This window comes from Marmota marmota, unplaced genomic scaffold (genome assembly GCF_001458135.2).
Source record: "Marmota marmota marmota unplaced genomic scaffold, marMar, whole genome shotgun sequence".
NCBI lineage: Eukaryota > Metazoa > Chordata > Mammalia > Rodentia > Sciuridae > Marmota > Marmota marmota.
Genome location: NW_025999977.1, coordinates 20,863,298 through 20,870,000, shown reverse-complemented (window position 1 = coordinate 20,870,000; position 6,703 = coordinate 20,863,298). Strand labels below are relative to the sequence as shown.

At 39.8% G+C, this 6,703-nt stretch overlaps 1 pseudogene; it reads right to left on the bottom strand.

Moving 5' to 3' along the window:
* Nucleotides 1-6,023: 6,023 nt before the first annotated feature.
* On the bottom strand, nt 6,024-6,486 carry LOC107137112 (annotated as a pseudogene).
* Nucleotides 6,487-6,703: the final 217 nt, after the last annotated feature.

The following is a 6,703-nucleotide window of genomic DNA, read 5'->3' as shown; positions in this document are numbered from 1 at the left end:
TTAGAAACCTAGTTCAGAAGTACACTTGAAGTTAGTGTAGGATTACAGTGGACAGAAATTGGGTTATACTAGGAGGAGAGCTCAGTTAATGCAGGGTGATATGGGAATACAGGGATATACTGGAGAGGTAAACAGTGATATAACATCCATATCTCAGATAAAAAATGACGGTCGTCAACAGAGATTGTAAACAAAATGGTGAGGCTAAGAGGCTGTGAGCAGTAATGGAAAGATACACAGTTGGGAGGGGTAGGCTCCAGAAGGAATGGAGTCCTGACAGTTCTTTCTTAAATCCCAGTGATGGAATTTGTGGGCCAGCAAAGAGGCAGTGTCACCATGCTGTTTTGCTAGCAGAGATATTTAGATAAGGGGAGAAGTGGTTTCTCTTGGAGTTCTGAAATAATGTATTAATTTTTTCTTATCTTCAAGGATCCTGGAAGGAGACAGTCATCATTATACAAAATTCATGTATGAAGATGTGAATTTGGTGTCAACATACCTTATATAAAAACAGAGATTTGATAAATTGGTATAAAGGTGTATTAAGAATTGCAATGCAAAAAAAATTATGAATGTAATGCACTCCTCTATTATAAGAAATAATAAATAAATAAATTTTAAAAAAGAAATTGATAATCTCTCTCTCCATTCCATTGGCTAGAATTATGCTAGAATCACACAATCCAAGAGGTGATAATAGGTTAATACCCAATTGTTGAGAAATTTTCAGTTTAATTTTGACAAAATCACAGGATAGAAGCCATTGCAATAAAATAAATGTTAGAATTGCTAAACAATAAAAGCAATAATAGAAGTATCCAATATCTCTACAATTCAGACTCCCGTGTTTCAATAACATGTGTGGTTTAGTCAGCTTTTTTGCTGTTGTGACCAAAAGACCCAATATGAACAATTTTAGAGGAGGAAAGGTTTATTTGGGGCTCACAGATTTGGAGATCTCAATCCATAGAAGGCTGGCTCATTTTCCTGCGGCTCATGGTGAAGCAGAATATTATGGCAGAAAAGTGTGGTGGAGGAACATAGATCATGACATGATCAGGAAGGAGGAGAGGGAGGAGGGGGAAGAAGGGGGGAGAGAGGGGGAGAGAGGGGGAGAGAGAAAGAAAAAGAGAGAGAGAGAGAAGGAGGGAGGGATATCACTCACCAGATACAAAATATGTATCCCAAAGGCACACCCCTAGTGACCCACCTCTTCCAGCCACACCCTACCTGCCTTAAGTTACTACCCAGTTAATTCATGGATCAGGTTAAGGTTTTCATAACACAATCATTTCATCTTTAAGCCTTCTTGCATTTTTTCACAGTGAGCTTTCAGGGTAGACCTCACATCCAAACCATAGCACTGTGGCTTTTTAAGTCAAAAGACAAAAGTCAATACTTCGGGGTAAAGTGTTGTGTCACCCATGTATATATCTATCCCAGTGGCACATGGCCATATTCTAGTTCCAGAAACACAAATACATTTGTTCTAGCAAATAATTGAGTATTTAAGGAACTGTGCTAAATTTAAGAGATAAAAAGATAAAAATATATGGTCCTTGATTTCAATGAGTTTATAATCTAGCAAAGAGTCAAATCCAAGATTGCAATTCAATATACTTGCTATGAGAGAGTTATAAGAGAAGAAAAGATATGGGAGATTTTTTTTGTGTGTGTGAGGGGAGGAAGTCTTGAGAAATATACTAAGGTTTAACCTTAACTATTGGTATAAATTTCTACAAGTCCAGATTGGAAAACATAAAACTTCAAATTTCCCTTTACACCTGTTCCTTAAAGATGAGAGCATAAGCATTTTGAAAATCTCTCCTTCCTATTCCTTGTTCATTATCATCTGTCCAGCCAAATAGTTGAGCATGTCTTCATAACCAAATGCAAATTTCCGGGCTCACCACCCTATTGACACTCATAGAAAGATAGAAAGAAAAAAAAAAAGACTCTCAAGACTCTCTCTAAAGACTCTATAAGATTTTTTTTCTTCTTTTAAAATATTGCCTGACCTCCATTTCATTAATCTCTGCACACATTCTAAACTGCTTGGTTGGGGGGGGTGGGGGTTGTTGTTTTGTTTTGCTTTCATTTTGTTTTTTTGTTTTTCTATCCCAAATATTTTTATCTTGATGATCTTCATTCTTCCCTGTGTAAGAAGTGGCCTCATCTCTGAGTTTCTAGAAAGCAGGGCTCAGATACTAATGCTTACTGGGAGGAGGAACCCCAGGACAAAAGTGAAGAAAAAAGGAACATGACACAGGGAAGGAAGATGAACACTCCACATTGAATTAATAAGCTGCCACATTTTATCAGACAACTTGTGTTCATAACAAGGAGAAGCGATATAGAGTCACCACTTCTCCAGAACATCTATCCAAGGGGAGAAAGAGGAAGCATTTTTAACTGACAGCTTCTTCCTGTGTCTTGTTTCTCATTGGTCAAGGGTCAGCCCACTTATTTTCTCTAGGCTTTATTTTTTCTGTACTTCTGGGAATTCTCCTTGGCCTCTTCAGGTAATCAGACTCCCAGTGCATTCCTTTGGGTTGCAATTGGCCACTGGAGAGGCTAAATGGCTCTCGCTACAGCTAACACATAAAGCTATACTCAGACCCAGCTCTTAATTCAAGAACAAACTGAATCAACGGGTAGTATGGGAAGATGAGGCCACACAGCAATGGCCAGGGCATTAGGACTACAAGAGCATTTTTAGTAGGACTGAATCTGAGAAGCAGGACAAATGATTAAGAGATAGGAGACAAATGATATTTAGAGATGCATGTACTGGATTGGGCAGAGTTCATTTCCTGAACTATCCAGATCTGCTTACACTTGCTTGTATAAATACACTATGCCTTCATTTCCACCTTGAGAGTAGAGATGCAGTAAACTTCTTCATAGTGCAACTAACAATACTCTAAAAGAGTTAAAGAGAATAAGCAAAATAAAGTATATCTCTTTACGGTGCAGTTGGTTTTGGAACAATAATTGATTTATATCATCTTTGTCTTCCCCTACTAAGTTGAGTTTTTTTCTCGACCAAGACTAAATATCTTGGTCTGATATTTGCCTGATAGGGCCCAAAGGGTCTAAATTCTTAGTTGCATTACCATTAGCTGGGGATAAAAAAGGGGGTTGGTACAATTGTCCATTTACAACCATCAAACACCAAGAGGGATGCAATAAATACCCTGTTCCAGATATATTCCTGTTTACCTTAATTCTAATAAAAACACTATCTCATTATGGCCATGATTTATGAACCCCATGAGAACAGTAGCTCCCTTCATTTCCTTCTGGTCCACTAGTGGTAGCCAGATGGCAATAATGACTTCCAATTAAAGGGAAACCTTTTCTGTATCTGCTGATAGAAGTGGTCTGTCCTATTTGGGGAAATAGAATATCTAATCAGGCAGAGACCAATTCTTCAGAGATAGAAAACAAATTCTATAAGAGTCATTGAAAGTGATGTTGAGAAGGCCCAATCCTCCTTCCTTCTTTTGGTTCCTGAAATTCTAACTATTGGGAACACAGCACCATGTATCAGCGATTGGTTCAGTGAGCATTCAGAGGACAGCTTCACAATTTACAAAGTATTGTCCCTGAGCTAATAATTAACTAGCCTTCAAAATGCCATTCTACCAATGAATGACTGCCTCTGGGTGATGTAAGGCCAGGTAACCACATATTTGCAAATCTGCTTTCAAGCCTCTTTGCATTAAAATGGATTCTTCCATTTGAGACAATATTGCATGGGACATATGTTGGTAGCTAAGGCACGTTTTAAGTCCTTGGGTGACTTCCAACAGGAAAAACAAATCCTGATCAATGTATATATTGATTTTCCTTCAGAAGAATTTCTACCTCCTCCCAGTTTCAGTGTAAAGTACCACTGAAAGGTTGGCTTGTATCACTGAGTACAGTGACATTTTGAGGGCTCAGGGTTGGGCCCAGAGAAATGAAAGTTTGGAAATTTAGTGGTGGTGATAGATTTATTAGTAATGATGAGATAAAAGCCCTGCTTGAACTTATGCAGACCCCATGATCTGAGTTCTCTACGTACATACAGCATAAGCACTGTGGGGCCTAGGAGGACACTGGCTGAAACCATAGATAAGCTTATCAGCAAAAGATGGACTATCTGTACTATATTCTCTCTGGTGGAAAAAGCCTGACTATGGGGATCTGCATACTCTTGGCCTTCACACATACATACCTCCACTTAATGCTGCTTCAGATCTTCTCATTCCCTGTCATCATTCCCAGACCTTAACCAACTCGTTAGTTCATTCTTCTCACTGCCCTGGAGTGAATGCTTATCCTTCCATCACTTTTCTGTCCACACTAAGTGGATTATTGAATGTGTTGATTGAAGCTCTCCCTACTTACAGAACCATCTCTCTTCCCTGTTGTATTTGAGGGCCTACTTCTGAGTGATATGTAAACAGACAGTTGACTTAAATATGAACAAGACCCAGATACTATCCTTCCACCTCAGTTGGATACAAGAAACCCATATGAAGTTCTTTTACGAGACTATAGTTGAGACTTGAGAAAGAGATATAAGTATAGCAGATGTAGGTGATACTGATGTTTGAATGTGATTTGTCCCTGCAAAATTTATATGTTAGAAATTTGGACTTCAGAGTAACAACATTGACAGGTATTGGGACCTTTAAAATGTAGTATCTAGAGATAGTTGATTAGGAGATAAGGAGCATCATCCTTGGAAAGGATTAAGATTGTTATCCTGGAACCTTGAGTTAGTTCTCAAGAGAGGGTTTTTATTAAAAGTGTAAGCCAGGCTCCTCCCTTCACTCTGACTTCCTGTCTCACCATGTCTCTCTCCTGTTGCACAAGCTGCTGTCATAATGCCACCCACCATGAGATCCTCACCAGAGCCAAGCTGATGCTGATACCATGCCTTTGAACCTCTAGAACTATGAACTAAATAAACCTCTTTTCTTTAAAAGTACCCATCCTCATCTATTTCATTGTAGTAACTGGAAATAGACTAACATAGATGACATACAACTTACTTTTTCATGTAATGTACTTGTGCCTTTGGATTTGCCTTAGCCAGTTCTAAATGTACCATATCCATCATACAATGGAATTAATGACGTAATAATATCCAGTTTATATTGGCAGTTGAAGTTGCATAGTTTCTTAATGTCCCATGATCTGGTGTTCAGTCTCTATTAGGGTCTGTTAACATGCAGAGTGTTGTTATTCCAAGGAATGAATAACAGTCATCAACTACAGATGTCTTGCCTCAGTACCTCTTTCTCAGTGTGGGAGTTATGAGATGCAACATGTTGCTTTGTACATTACATAGGATGTCCCACACCACTCATTTCCCATAAACTTCCCTGCAATATCCCAAATCATTATAGGACTTATCTTCTACCTTCTAGAAAACTGTCTTAACAGGGCTTCAAAAAATTTTTTTAAAGGTGTGCACTTTTATTGAGCTGGTCTCAAGTCAGTGTACACATAAGCCCTGACTGCCTCCACACCTCAGCCTATTCCCAGGGAGACCAAAAGCCTTCACACATCTCAAGCTGGGGGACAAAAAGGGGACCATGATGGCTGACCATTCAAAATTAAACAAAAAAGTATTAAGGTAAAGATTTTTTAAAAATTGCATTTCATAATTTCCAAAATAGCAATGTTGTCACCTCCCCTGTATGGAGTCTGGTGGGGACTGGGCCATCCTCCATGAGGAGGAGTGGGGTGGCTTTTGGGAGGGTGAGGGACTTCCTTTAACAATTCCTCTTACTATAGTTGGAATGACTATTAAAAAAAAAAAAAAAAAAGAACAATGTACAAAGTCCTTGGCCATATTGTAGAACTTTGGTGATGCTCACTCCAAGTGACTGTCACCTTCACTGTTCCAGTTTTTAAATTCTGAGTCAAAAATGCCAAAACAAGAAACAAAATGGAACAAAACAAATAAAGCCATGCCAATCGCATCTCATTTTCTGTGCAAGTTAGATTTTGTCAAGAAAGGGTGTAACACAGCTAAGTAGCAGTCCACCTAAAAGCATTTACAGTGGACAATGGAGGGGCCAGACTCGTTGTACTCCTGCTTGCTGATCCACATTGGCTGGAAAGTAGACAGTGAAGCCAGGAAGGAGCTGCCAATCCACACAGAGTACTTGCACTCAGGGGGAGCGATGATCTTGATCTTCATTGCGCTGGGTGTCAGGGCCATGATCTTCTATCAGCAATGCCTGGGTACATGGTGGTACCACCAGACACCACTGTGTTAGCATAAAGTTTTTTGCGAATGTCAACATCATACTTCACGATGGAGTTGAAAGTAGTTTCATGGATGCCACAGGATTCCATGCCTAGCAAAGACGGCTAGAAGAGTGCCTCAGGGTAGCGGAACCACTCATTGCCAATAGTGATCACCTGGCTGTCAGGCAGCTCACACTTCTTCTCCAGGGAGGAGGTAGAGGCTGCAGTGGCCATGGAGGGCTTCAAAGATAATTTTTAGCTGGGTGCAGTGGCGCACACCTATAATCCCAGAGGCTTGGGAGGCTGAGGCCGGAGGCTCGCAAATTCAAAGCTAGCCTCAGCAAAAGCAAGGCACTAAGCAACTCAGTGAGACCCTGTCTCTAAATAAAATACAAAATACAGCCAGAGATGTGGCTTAGTGGTTCTGAGTTCAATCCCAGTACCCGCCCCC